The sequence below is a fragment of the Oncorhynchus masou genome, unplaced genomic scaffold, assembly GCF_036934945.1.
Source record: "Oncorhynchus masou masou isolate Uvic2021 unplaced genomic scaffold, UVic_Omas_1.1 unplaced_scaffold_3204, whole genome shotgun sequence".
In the NCBI taxonomy this organism is placed as follows: Eukaryota; Metazoa; Chordata; class Actinopteri; order Salmoniformes; family Salmonidae; genus Oncorhynchus; species Oncorhynchus masou.
In genome coordinates, this window is record NW_027009619.1 from 9285 (window position 1) to 23787 (window position 14503).

At 56.4% G+C, this 14503-nt stretch overlaps 1 pseudogene; it reads left to right on the forward strand.

Annotated features, from left to right (window-relative positions):
• The first annotated feature begins 745 nt into the window (after window positions 1–745).
• The window catches only part of LOC135534249 (gremlin-2-like), a 31661-nt pseudogene continuing 17903 nt past the window's right edge, over window positions 746–14503 (forward strand).

Here is a 14503-nt window from a genome sequence, read left to right on the forward strand (position 1 = left end):
GAGAGAGTGTGAGGGAGGGAGGGAGAGAGAGTGTGAGGGAGGGGAGAGAGAGTGTGAGGGAGGGAGGGAGAGAGAGTGTGAGGGGGAGGGAGAGAGAGTGTGAGGGAGGGAGAGAGGGAGAGAGAGAGTGTGAGGGAGGGAGAGAGAGTGTGAGGGAGGGAGAGAGTGTGAGAGGGAGGGAGAGAGAGTGTGAGGGAGGGAGAGAGAGAGTGAGGGGAGGGAGAGAGAGTGGGAGGGAGGGAGAGAGAGAGGGGAGGGAGGGAGAGAGAGTGTGAGGGAGGGAGAGAAAGTGTTAGGGAGGGAGAGAGGGGGAGGGAGGGGAGAGAGTGTGAGGGAGGGAGAGAGAGTGTGAGTGAGTGGAGAGAGAGTGTGGAGGGAGGGAGAGGGAGTGTTAGGGAGGGAGAGGGCGAGACTCTGTTTAGTGATGAAAGCCAATAGAAAGTCTGCTGGGTGATAATATCCACATGCGGGAGATGGAGAGGAGCCAGAACACAGAGACACAGAGAGAGACCCTAACCCCAGGAATCTCAGCCTGTCCATGGGCATCCATACAGCTACCTCACCAGGACCCCGAAGAGAGTCGCGGGACTGACCAGGGTAGAGACCAGCGAACAAACCACCAAGCTCAGCATAGAAACCATGATCTGACAGAAGAGCTGAAAAACCTTCAAACTGACCACCAAAACAGAGGAGCCAACCAATGAGTGACCAACGAATAGACCACCAACCCTGACCTCTGTCTCTACTGGAATACTTACCTAACCCTAACGCAGAGAGACCGGGACACAGAGAGAGAGAGAGGACGCTTTGGACACCTGAAACAAGAGGTAAAACTGACACATTCTATCCTTACAGACAAGAGGTCAACTGACCTGACACATTCTATCTTACAGACAAGAGGTCAACTGACCTGACACATTCTATCCCTTACAGACAAGAGGTCAACTGACCTGACACATTCTATGCTTACAGACAAGAGGTCAACTGACCTGACACTTCCTAACCTTAGAGACAGAACCACACAGAATAGAGTACCAATGTCCTTATCTCAATCATCCTCACTTAGACAAGCTCTGGGCACAGTTTACTGTAAATGGTACAGACATATAGGTAAGACGTTAACATAACCTGTGGTGTTGATATGGTGTTAATATGATCAGCTGTGATGTTGTACTCCAGTATTCTTTAAAGATGACTTGTCTAGTGACTTTCATTTATTGACATCACTGAAATGAGAGAACTTGCCCTCATCACAATTCACACAACATTATTGATTAAATGATTGATGTGTAACGGGACATTTTAATGAATAATCAATAGAGTAGCAGTAGGGGAGAGTGGGTGAAGTTTGAACCACCCTTGTTTCTAGGAAACCGTACACAAAATGAATCATGTGACCTAATATGTGGAAGAGGTCATCAGTTCATGGAGTCTGTGAAGGATGAAAACCACATGGAAAACCTGACCAGCAAGTTAGCTAGTTAGTTAATTTATTGTGTTAGAGGTTTCATTTTGCTTGTATCTAAACCAAAGTAGATCATTTTAACGTTGTTATAAACATCAGTTGGGGCCTCTATTAGCTTCAATATGAGGTCCTAAATCTAATATTAAAGTGTATCCTTGTAGCTGTGTAGGCTAATATAGTGTAAATGTTTGCCTTGGGGTAAGTTGAGCCAATGTCAAGTTGAGCAAATGTAAGTGTTTTTTTCCCAAGGAGCATGCAAAGCATTATCGCTGAGATTGGGCATAGATTGTGATTGTGTTTGAGAACTAAAGATAGTTTTTTAAAAGGTGGTGGGAAATATTTAGTTGAATAATTAATGACAATTTAATGTGTCGGGGGCTTAACGACTTTTGTCCCGTTCCAAGAGACAACTTTTTGGGGTTTTCAGAACTGTGATGTTTACATAGTTTTTTTATTTAGAAAAATGATTTAACTTTTATTTAACGAGGCAAGTCAGTTAAGAACAAATTCTTATGTTCAATGACGGCCTACCAAAAGGCCTTTTATAGGACAACACACACATCCCAAAAAGAGAGACACCACAACACGACATAAAGACAGACCAAAGACAACAACATAGCAAGGCAGAAGAGAGACACCACAACATGACATAAAGACAGACCCGAAGACAACATAGCAATGCAGAAGACACCACAACATAAAGACAGACCGAAGACAACAACATAGCAAGGCAGAAGAGACACCACAACATAAAGACAGACCGAAGACAACAACATAGCAAGGCAGAAGAGACACCACAACATAAAGACAGACCGAAGACAACAAACATAGCAATGCAGAAGAGACACCACAACATAAAGACAGACCGAAGACAACATAGCAAGCCAGAAGAGACACCACAACACGACATAAAGACAGACCTAAGGCAACAACATAGCAAGGCAGAAGAGAGACACCACTTCACAAAGACAGACCGAAGACAACATAGCATGGCAGAGAGAGACCACAACACGACATAAAGACAGACCAAAGACAACAACATAGCATGGCAGAAGAGAGACACCACAACACGACATAAAGACAGACCGAAGACAACAACATAGCAAGGCAGAAGAGAGACACCACAACACGACATAAAGACAGACCAAAGACAACAACATAGGATGGCAGAAAGAGACAACACAACATAAAGACAGACCGAAGACAACAACATAGCAAGGCAGAAGAGACACCACAACATAAAGACAGACCGAAGACAACAACATAGCAAGGCAGAAGAGATACCACAACATAAAGACAGACCGAAGACAACAACATAGCAAGGCAGAAGAGACACCACAACATAAAGACAGACCGAAGACAACAACATAGCAAGGCAGAAGAGACACCACAACATAAAGACAGACCGAAGACAACAACATAGCAAGGCAGAAGAGATACCACAACATAAAGACAGACCGAAGACAACAACATAGCAATGCAGAAGAGACACCACAACATAGAGACAGACCGAAGACAACAACATAGCAAGGCAGAAGAGAGACACCACAACATAAAGACAGACCGAAGACAACAACATAGCAAGGCAGAAGAGACACCACAACATAAAGACAGACCGAAGACAACAACATAGCATGGCAGAAGAGACACCACAACATAAAGACAGACCGAAGACAACAACATAGCAAGGCAGAAGAGAGACACCACGACATAAAGACAGACCTAAGACAACAACATAGCATGGCAGAAGAGGCAACATGACATAAAGACAGACAGAAGACAACATAGCAAGGCAGAAGAGAGACACCACGACATAATGTCATACCTAACACAACAACATAGCAAGGCAGAAGAGAGACACCACAACATAAAGACAGACCGAAGACAACATAGCAAGGCAGAAGAGAGACACCACAACACGACATAAAGACAGACCGAAGACAACAACATAGCAAGGCAGAAGAGAGACACCACAACAGGACATAAAGACAGACCTAAGACAACAACATAGCAAGGCAGAAGAGAGACACCACAACACGACATAAAGACAGACCGAAGACAAGAACATAGCAAGGCAGAAGAGAGACACCACAACATAAAGACAGACCGAAGACAACAACATAGCATGGCAGAAGAGAGACACCACAACACGACATAAAGACAGACCGAAGACAACAACATAGCAAGGCAGAAGAGAGACACCACAACATAAAGACAGACCGAAGACAACAACATAGCAAGGCAGAGAGAGACACCACAACATAAAGACAGACCAAAGACAACAACATAGCAATGCAGAAGAGACACCACAACATAGAGACAGACCGAAGACCATAACATAGCAAGGCAGAAGAGACACCACAACATAAAGACAGACCGAAGACAACAACATAGCATGGCAGAAGAGACACCACAACATAAAGACAGACCGAAGACAACAACATAGCAAGGCAGAAGAGACACCACGACATAAAGACAGACCTAAGACAACAACATAGCATGGCAGAAGAGGCAACATGACATAAAGACAGACAGAAGACAACATAGCAAGGCAGAAGAGAGACACCACGACATAATGTCATACCTAACACAACAACATAGCAAGGCAGAAGAGAGACACCACAACATAAAGACAGACCGAAGACAACATAGCAAGGCAGAAGAGAGACACCACAACATAAAGACAGACCGAAGACAACAACATAGCAAGGCAGAAGAGAGACACCACAACAGGACATAAAGACAGACCTAAGACAACAACATAGCAAGGCAGAAAGAGACACCACAACACGACATAAAGACAGACCGAAGACAAGAACATAGCAAGGCAGAAGAGAGACACCACAACATAAAGACAGACCGAAGACAACAACATAGCATGGCAGAAGAGAGACACCACAACACGACATAAAGACAGACCGAAGACAACAACATAGCAAGGCAGAAGAGAGACACCACAACATAAAGACAGACCGAAGACAACAACATAGCAAGGCAGAAGAGAGACACCACAACATAAAGACAGACCGAAGACAACGACATAGCAATGCAGAAGAGACACCACAACATAGAGACAGACCGAAGACCATAACATAGCAAGGCAGAAGAGACACCACAACATAAAGACAGACCGAAGACAAAAACATAGCATGGCAGAAGAGACACCACAACATAAAGACAGACCGAAGACAACAACATAGCAAGGCAGAAGAGAGACACCACGACATAAAGACAGACCTAAGACAACAACATAGCATGGCAGAAGAGGCAACATGACATAAAGACAGACAGAAGACAACATAGCAAGGCAGAAGAGAGACACCACGACATAATGTCATACCTAACACAACAACATAGCAAGGCAGAAGAGAGACACCACAAGGCAGAAGAGAGGCACCACAAACATAAAGACAGACCGAAGACAACAACATAGCAAGGCAGAAGAGAGACACCACAACAGGACATAAAGACAGACCTAAGACAACAACATAGCAAGGCAGAAGAGAGACACCACAACATAAAGACAGACCGAAGACAACAACATAGCATGGCAGAAGAGAGACACCACAACACGACATAAAGACAGACCGAAGACAACAACATAGACGCCTCCGTAAGGGGACCGTTACAGACGCCTCCGTCGGGGGACCGTTACAGACGCCTCCGTCAGGGGACCGTTACAGACGCCTCCGTCAGGGACCGTTACAGAAGCCTCCGTCAGGGGACCGTTACAGAAGCCTCCGTCAGGGGACCGTTACAGAAGCCCCGTCAGGGGACCGTTACAGACGCCTCCGTCAGGGGACCGTCTGGGGACCGTTACAGACGCCTCCGTCAGGGGACCGTTACAGACGCCTCCGTCAGGGGACCGTCTGGGGACCGTTACAGACGCCGCCGTCAGGGGACCGTTACAGATGCCTCCGTCAGGGGACCGTCACAGACGCCTCCGTCAGGGGACCGTCTGGGGACCGTTACAGACGCCTCCGTCGGGGGACCGTCACAGACGCCTCCGTCAGGGGACCGTTACAGACGCCTCCGTCAGGGGACCGTTACAGAAGCCTCCGTCAGGGGACCGTTACAGAAGCCTCCGTCAGGGGACCGTTACAGAAGCCTCCGTCAGGGGACCGTTACAGACGCCTCCGTCAGGGGACCGTTACAGACGCCTCCGTCAGGGGACCGTCTGGGGACCGTTACAGACGCCTCCGTCAGGGGACCGTTACAGACGCCTCCGTCAGGTGACCGTTACAGACGCCTCCGTCAGGGGACCGTCTGGGGACCGTCACAGACGCCTCCGCCAGGGGGACCGTTACAGACGCCTCCGTCAGGGGACCGTCACAGACGCCCGCCAGGGGACCGTACAGAAGCCTCCGCCAGGGGGACCGTTACAGACGCCTCCGTCAGGGGACCGTCACAGACGCCTCCGTCCAGGGGACCGTCACAGACGCCTCCGTCAGGGGACCGTCACAGACGCCTCCGTCAGGGGACCGTTACAGAAGCCTCCGTGGGGACCGTTACAGACGCCTCCGTCAGGGGACCGTCACAGACGCCTCCGTCAGGGGACCGGCAGACGCCTCCGTCAGGGGACCGTTACAGACGCCTCCGTCAGTGGACCGTCTGGGGACCGTTACAGACGCCTCCGGGGGGACCGTTACAGAAGCCTCCGTCCTCCGTCTCGACGGCCTGCGGGGGACCGTGACGCCTCCGTCGGGGACCGCCACAGACGCCTCCCGTCGGGGACCGTCTGAGACGCCTCCGTCGGGGACCGTCACAGACGCCTCCGTGGGGACCGTCACAGACGCCTCCCGTCGGGGACCGTCACAGACGCCTCCGTCGGGGACCGTCTCAGACGCCTCCGTCGGGGGACCGTCACAGACGCCTCCGTCGGGGACCGACAGACGCCTCCGTCCGGGACCGTCCAGACGCCTCCGTCGGGGGACCGTCACAGACGCCTCCGTCCGGGGCCGTCACAGACGCCTCCGTCGGGGACCGTCCACAGACGCCTCCGTCGGGGGACCGTCACAGAACGCCTCCGGGGGACCGTCAGACGCCTCCCGTCGGGGTCGAGGCCTCCGTCGGGGGACCGTCACAGACGCCTCCGTCGGGGACCGTCACAGACGCCTCCGTCGGGGACCGTCACAGACGCCTCCGTCGGGGACCGTCACAGACGCCTCCGTCGGCGGACCGTCACAGACGCCTCCGTCAGGGGACCGTCACAGACGCCTCCGTCAGGGGACCGTCCAGACGCCTCCGTCAGGGGACCGTCACAGACGCCTCCGTCAGGGGACCGTCACAGACGCCGCCAGGGGACCGTCACAGACGCCTCCGTCAGGGGACCGTCACAAGCCTCCGTCGGCGGACCGTCACAGACGCCTCCGTCGCGGACCCCGTCACAGACGCCTCCGTCCGGGACCGTCAGACGCCTCCGGGGGACCGTCACAGACGCCTCCGTCCGGGGACCGTCAGGACGCCTCCTCCCGCCCAGACGCCTCCGTCGGGGACCGTCACAGACGCCTCCGTCGGGGGGACAGACGCCTCCCGTCGGGGACCGTCACAGACGCCTCCGGGGGACGTCACAGACGCCTCCGTCTGGGACACAGCGCCTCCGTCGGGGGACCGTCTGAAACGCCTCCGTCAGGGGGTCACAGACGTCGTCGGGGGGACCGAAACGCCTCCGTCGGGGGGGACCGTCGTGACGCCTCCGTCGGGGGACCGTCCTGACGCCTCCGTCAGCGGACCGTCTGGGACCGCACAGACGCCTCCGTCAGGGGACCGTCACAGACGCCTCCGTCCAGGGACCGTCACAGACGCCTCCGTCAGGGGACCGTTACAGACGCCAGTCCGTCGGGACCGTCACAGACGCCTCCGTCGGGGACCGTCTGCAGACGCCTCGTCGGGGACCGTCCAGAAGCCTCCGCCGGGGACCGTCACAGACGCCTCCGGGGACCCGCACTCCGGGGGGACCGTCACAGACGCCTCCGTCGGGGACCGTCTGACGCCTCCGTCGGGGGACCGTCACAGACGCCTCCGTCGGGGGACCGTCTGAACGCCTCCGTCGGGGACCGTCAGACGCCTCCGTCCGGGGGGACCGTCACAGCACGCCTCCGTCTGGGACCGTCAGACGCCCCTCCGTCGGGGACCGTCACAGACGCCTGGGACCGCCACGTCGGGGGACCGTCACAGACGCCCTCCCGCCGGGACCGTCACAGACGCCTCCGTCCGGGACCGTCACAGACGCCTCCGTCCGGGGACCGGTCACGCGACGCCTCCGTCCGGGGACCGTCTGGCCGCCTGCGACCGTCGCGCCCGGGGACCGTCACAGACGCCTCCGTGGGGACCGTCACAGACGCCTCCGTCAGGGGGACCGTCCACAGACGCCTCCGTCAGGGGACCGTCACAGACGCCTCCGTCAGGGGACCGTCACAGAAGCCTCCGTCAGGGGACCGTCCAGACGCCTCCGTCGGGGGACCGTCCAGACGCTCCGTCGGGGACCGTCACAGACGCCTCCGCCGGGGACCGTCTACAGACGCCTGCTGGGACCGTCACAGACGCCTCCCGTCGGGGACCGTCACAGACGCCTCCTGGGGACCGTCACAGACGCCTCCGTGGGGGTTGTCAGACGCCTCCGTCTGGGGACCGTCCAGACGCCTCCGTCTGGGACCGCTCAATCAGAGGACCGTCACAGGGCCTCCGTCAGGGACGTCACAGACGCCTCCGGGCGACACGCCACAGACGCCTGCCGGCGGACCGTCACAGACGCCTGCCGGGGACCGTCACAGACGCCTCCGTCGGGGGACCGTCTACAGACGCCTCCGTCGGACCGGACTCGCTGGCAGACGCCTCCGCGGGGGACCGTCCGAGACGCCTCCGCCGGGACCGTCCACAGACGCCTCCGTCGGGGACCGCCACAGACGCCTCCGCCGGGGACCGTCAGACGCCTCCGCCGGGGACCGCACAGACGCCTCCGTCCGGGGACCGTCACAGACGCCTCCCGTCTGGGACCGTCCAGACGCCTCCGCCGGGGACCGTCACAGACGCCTCCGTCGGGGGACCGTCACAGACGCCTCCGTCAGTGGACCGTCTGGGGACCGTCACAGACGCCTGTCGGGGACCGTCACAGACGCCTCCGTCGGGGGACCGTCACAGACGCCTCCGTCGGGGACCGTCAGACGCCTCCGTGGGGACCGCCACAGACGCCTCCGTCGGGGACCGTCCTGACAGAACGCCTCCGTCGAGGGGGACCGTCACAGACGCCTCCGTCGGGGGACCGAATCTGAAGACGCCTCCGTCGGGGACCGTCACAGACGCCTCCGTCGGGACCGTCACAGACGCCTCCCGTCGGGGACCGTCCACAGACGCCTCCGTCAGTGGACCGTCTGGGGACCGTCACAGACGCCTCCGTCAGGGGGATCCGCCACAGACGCCTCCGTCAGGGGACGTCACAGACGCCTCCGTCGGCGACCGTCAGACGCCTCCGTCTGGGACCGTCTGAAACGCCTCGTCCGGGGACCGTCACAGACGCCCGCCGGGGGACCGTCACAGACGCCTCCCGTCGGGGGACCGGGTTACAGACGCCTCCGGGGGACCGTCACAGACGCCTCCGGCCGGGGACCGTCAGCAGACGCCTCCGTCCGGGGACCGTCACAGACGCCTCCCCGGGGACCGTCACAGACGCTCCGTCGGGGACCGTCACAGACGCCTCCCGATCGGGGACCGTCCTGAGCGCCTCCGTCGGGGGACCGTCCTGACGCCTCCGTCGGGGGGACCGTGGCGACGCCTCCGTCGGGGGACCGTCAGACGCCTCCGCCGGGGACCGTCCAGGCGCCTCCCGCCGGGGACGTGCAGACGCCTCCGTCCGGACCGTCCACAGACGCCTCCGTCGGGGGACCGTCACAGACGCCTCCGTCGGGGGACCGTCACAGACGCCTCCGGCCGGGGACCGTCAGACGCCTCCGCCGGGGGGACCGTCACAGACGCCTCCTTGGGGACCGTCACAGACGCCTCCGTCAGGGGGACCGTTACAGGACGCTCCGTAGGGGACCGTCACAGACGCCTCCGTCAGGGGACCGTCACAGACGCCTCCGTCAGGGGACCGTCACAGACGCCTCCGTCAGGGGACCGTCACAGACGCCTCCGTCAGGGGACCCGTCACAGACGCCCTCCGTCAGGGACCGTCACAGACGCTCCCGTCAGGGGACCGTCACAGACGCCTCCGTCAGGGGACCGTCACAGACGCCTCCGTCAGGGGACCGTCACAGACGCCTCCGTCAGGGGACCGTCACAGACGCCCTCCGTCAGGGGACCGTCACAGACGCCCCTCCCGTCAGGGGACCGTCACAGACGCCTCCGTCAGGGGACCGTCCACAGACGCCTCCGTCAGGGGACCCCGTCCAGACGCCTCCGTCAGGGGACCGTCACACGACGCCTCCGTCAGGGGACCGTCACAGACGCCTCCGTCGGGGACCGTCACAGACGCCTCCGTCAGTGGACCGTCTGACGCCCCGTCAGGGGACCGAGAGAGAGACATGGCTACAGTGTTGTTAGGTGGACCAACCTACTGTAACCCTGACCTCCAGATGACAGGGCTACAGTGTTGTTAGGTGGACCAACCTACTGTAACCCTGACCTCCAGATGACATGGCTACAGTGTTGTTAGGTGGACCAACCTACTGTAACCCTGACCTCCAGATGACATGGCTACAGTGTTGTTAGGTGGACCAACCTACTGTAACCCTGACCTCCAGATGACATGGCTACAGTGTTGTTAGGTGGACCAACCTACTGTAACCCTGACCTCCAGATGACATGGCTACAGTGTTGTTAGGTGGACCAACCTACTGTAACCCTGACCTCCAGATGACATGGCCACAATGTTGTTAGGTGGACCAACCTACTGTAACCCTGACCTCCAGATGACATGGCCACAATGTTGTTAGGTGGACCAACCTACTGTAACCCTGACCTCCAGATGACATGGCCACAATGTTGTTAGGTGGACCAACCTACTGTAACCCTGACCTCCAGATGACATGGCTACAGTGTTGTTAGGTGGACCAACCTACTGTAACCCTGACCTCCAGACGACAGGGGTACAGTGTTGTTAGGTGGACCAACCTACTGTAACCCTGACCTCCAGATGACATGGCTACAGTGTTGTTAGGTGGACCAACCTACTGTAACCCTGACCTCCAGACGACAGTGTTTGTCTTTCCCTGCTGTTGGTTAGTTTATCCAGGGAGATAAACCTTGAGGGCAGCCCCAGGTCTGACCAGCCCAGCGCAGGGAGCTGGTACCGCCTTCCCCTGCTGGGTCGGGCCTGTGGTCCCCCTGATGGTGCTGGGGCTGTGGTTGGCGGAACGTGGTTGGCTGGCCCTGCAGAACCCTGGACTGTTTGCTGATTTGCCCTGTGAAATCCCACACAAACTGTCTGTCTAATGGACCAACATCAACCCACCCCACCACAGCCAGCAGCTCCCCACGCCCACGCCCGACCAGCAGCTCCCACGCCCGACCAGCAACGCCCACGCCCGACCAGCACCAGCAGCTCCCACGCCCGACCAGCAGCTCCCACGCCCGACCAGCAGCTCCCACCCCCACCACAGCCAGCAGCTCCCACCCCACACCCGACCAGCAGCTCCCACCCCCACACCCGACCAGCAGCTCCCACCCCCACACCCGACCAGCAGCTCCCACCACAGCCAGCAGCTCCCACCACAGCCAGCAGCTCCCACCACAGCCAGCAGCTCCCACCCCCACGCCCGACCAGCACCAGCAGCTCCCACGCCCGACCAGCACCAGCAGCTCCCACCCCCACCACAGCCAGCAGCTCCCACCCCCACCACAGCCAGCAGCTCCCACCCCCACACCCGACCAGCAGCTCCCACCCCCACCACAGCCAGCAGCTCCCACCACAGCCAGCAGCTCCCACCACAGCCAGCAGCTCCCACCACAGCCAGCAGCTCCCACCACAGCCAGCAGCTCCCACCACAGCCAGCAGCTCCCACCACAGCCAGCAGCTCCCACCACAGCCAGCAGCTCCCACCCCCACCAGCAGCTCCCACCACAGCCAGCAGCTCCCACCCCCACCAGCAGCTCCCACCACAGCCAGCAGCTCCCACCACAGCCAGCAGCTCCCACCACAGCCAGCAGCTCCCACCCCCACGCCCGACCAGCACCTCCCACGCCCGACCAGCACCAGCAGCTCCCACCCCCACCCCAGCCAGCAGCTCCCACCCCCACCCCAGCCAGCAGCTCCCACCCCCACACCCGACCAGCAGCTCCCACCCCCACCCCAGCCAGCAGCTCCCACCCCCACACCCGACCAGCAGCTCCCACCCCCACCCCACCCAGCAGCTCCCACCCCCACCCCACCCAGCAGCTCCCACCCCACCCAGCAGCTCCCACCCCCACACCCACCAGCAGCTCCCACCCCCACCACAGCCAGCAGTTCCCAACCCCACGCACGACCAGCAGCTCCCACCACAGCCAGCAGCTCCCACCCCCACGCCCGACCAGCAATTATGTCCCAAATGGAGCCCCTTTCTCTACATAGTGCACTACTATTGACCTGGGCCCTGGAATGAAGACCACATGTGGGGTTGAACTAAGTAGCTGAGAATCCACTTCTGAAACTGAACAGTAGGCCGGGCTGGGGGAACATAAGGACTGTCTCTCAGCTGGCGGTAATTATCACCAGCAGCAGGAAGGGGTCGTGTCTGTGTCCAAAGTGCATTGTGGTTGCAGCAGCCTATGTCCACACAGCAGCCCCAGGCTAATGTTCTCTGTGTTAGAGAACCACATGTAGCATGTTCCTTTAAATGCTCCACATTAGTAATGCGGTTTTCAGCCAATGGAGAACGTGATGAGGATAATTAGTAGAATTGGGATTTATTGTGTAAATGTGATACATGCTTCATTTAGAAATCAAAGGCCTCAGAAGATGTGTTAGTGGACATAGAGAGGAGTCATCAGGTTTCAGGTCTTGTTGGTGTTGATACAGAAGATGTGTTAGTGGACAGAGGCCTCATCCGGTTTCAGGTCTTGTTGGTGTTGATACAGAAGATGTGTTAGTGGACATAGAGAGGAGTCATCCGGTTTCAGGTCTTGTTGGTGTTGATACAGAAGATGTGTTAGTGGACATAGAGAGGAGTCATCCGGTTTCAGGTCTTGTTGGTGTTGATATAGAAGATGTGTTAGTGGACATAGAGAGGGTCATCAGGTTTCAGGACTTGTTGGTGTTGATACAGAAGATGTGTTAGTGGACATATAGAGGAGTCATCAGGTTTCAGGTCTTGTTGGTGTTGATACAGAAGATGTGTTAGTGGACATAGAGAGGAGTCATCAGGTTTCAGGTCTTGTTGGTGTTGATATAGAAGATGTGTTAGTGGACAGAGAGAGGAGTCATCAGGTTTCAGGTCTTGTTGGTGTTGATATAGAAGATGTGTTAGTGGACATAGAGAGGAATCATCAGGTCTTGTTGGTGTTGATACAGAAGATGTGTTAGTGGACATAGAGAGGAATCATCAGGTCTTGTTGGTGTTGATACAGAAGATGTGTTAGTGGACAGAGAGAGGAGTCATCCGGTTTCAGGTCTTGTTGGTGTTGATACAGAAGATGTGTTAGTGGACATAGAGAGGAGTCATCCGGTTTCAGGTCTTGTTGGTGTTGATATAGAAGATGTGTTAGTGGACATAGAGAGGAGTCATCAGGTTTCAGGACTTGTTGGTGTTGATACAGAAGATGTGTTAGTGGACATATAGAGGAGTCATCAGGTTTCAGGTCTTGTTGGTGTTGATACAGAAGATGTGTTAGTGGACATAGAGAGGAGTCATCAGGTTTCAGGTCTTGTTGGTGTTGATATAGAAGATGTGTTAGTGGACAGAGAGAGGAGTCATCAGGTTTCAGGTCTTGTTGGTGTTGATATAGAAGATGTGTTAGTGGACATAGAGAGGAATCATCAGGTCTTGTTGGTGTTGATACAGAAGATGTGTTAGTGGACATAGAGAGGAATCATCAGGTCTTGTTGGTGTTGATACAGAAGATGTGTTAGTGGACAGAGAGGAGTCATCAGGTTTCAGGTCTTGTTGGTGTTGATATAGAAGATGTGTTAGTGGACATGAGAGGAATCATCAGGTCTTGTTGGTGTTGATACAGAAGATGTGTTAGTGGACATAGAGAGGCCTCATCAGGTTTCAGGTCTTGTTGGTGTTGATACAGAAGATGTGTTAGTGGACATAGGAAGGCCTCGAGGTCATGTCCTAAGGGACACGATATTCATATCCCCTTTTTCCCAAGATGATTTAGTCCACCTCATAACAGTTACTGTTCCGGACAGTTTCTCTCAGAGAAATCTCTTCACCACAGCATCCATGAATACACTACAGTAGCATTTATGATACTTGACTTGGTCAACTCCGCTTTTCACTCATTTTAATTTAAAGAGCAGAACATGTTTGCCTCCACGACAGACCATGCAAAGGTGTTTTTTTGTGAGGATTTTGAAGGACTTTTCTGTTCCTCCAAATCCTCTTTCTCTGTGACCTACCTGCCTACCTCCCAACATTCCCTAGGGGCGATAGACAGAACGACTCCAGACGGTGACTTTAGAGGAAGACCGAAGAGATGGAGGAGGAGAGGTCTATCTTACTTTAGTTTTCCACTGAGGACTACACTGAGGACTCCCTCCCTCCTTCGCTCCATCATCACACCACCGAGGACTCCTTCCCTCCATCATCACACCACCGAGGACTCCTTCCCTCCATCATCACACCACGAGGACTCCTTCCCCTCCATCATCACACCACTGAGGACTCCCGCCTTCCCTCCATCACACCACCGAGGACGCCTTCCCTCCATCACACCACCGAGGACGCCTTCCCTCCATCACACCACCGAGGACGCCTTCCCTCCATCACACCACCGAGGACGCCTTTCCCTCCATCACACCACCGAGGACGCCTTCCCTCCATCACACCACCGAGGACGCCTTCCCTCCATCACACCACCGAGGACGCCTTCCCTCCATCACACCACCGAGGACGCCTT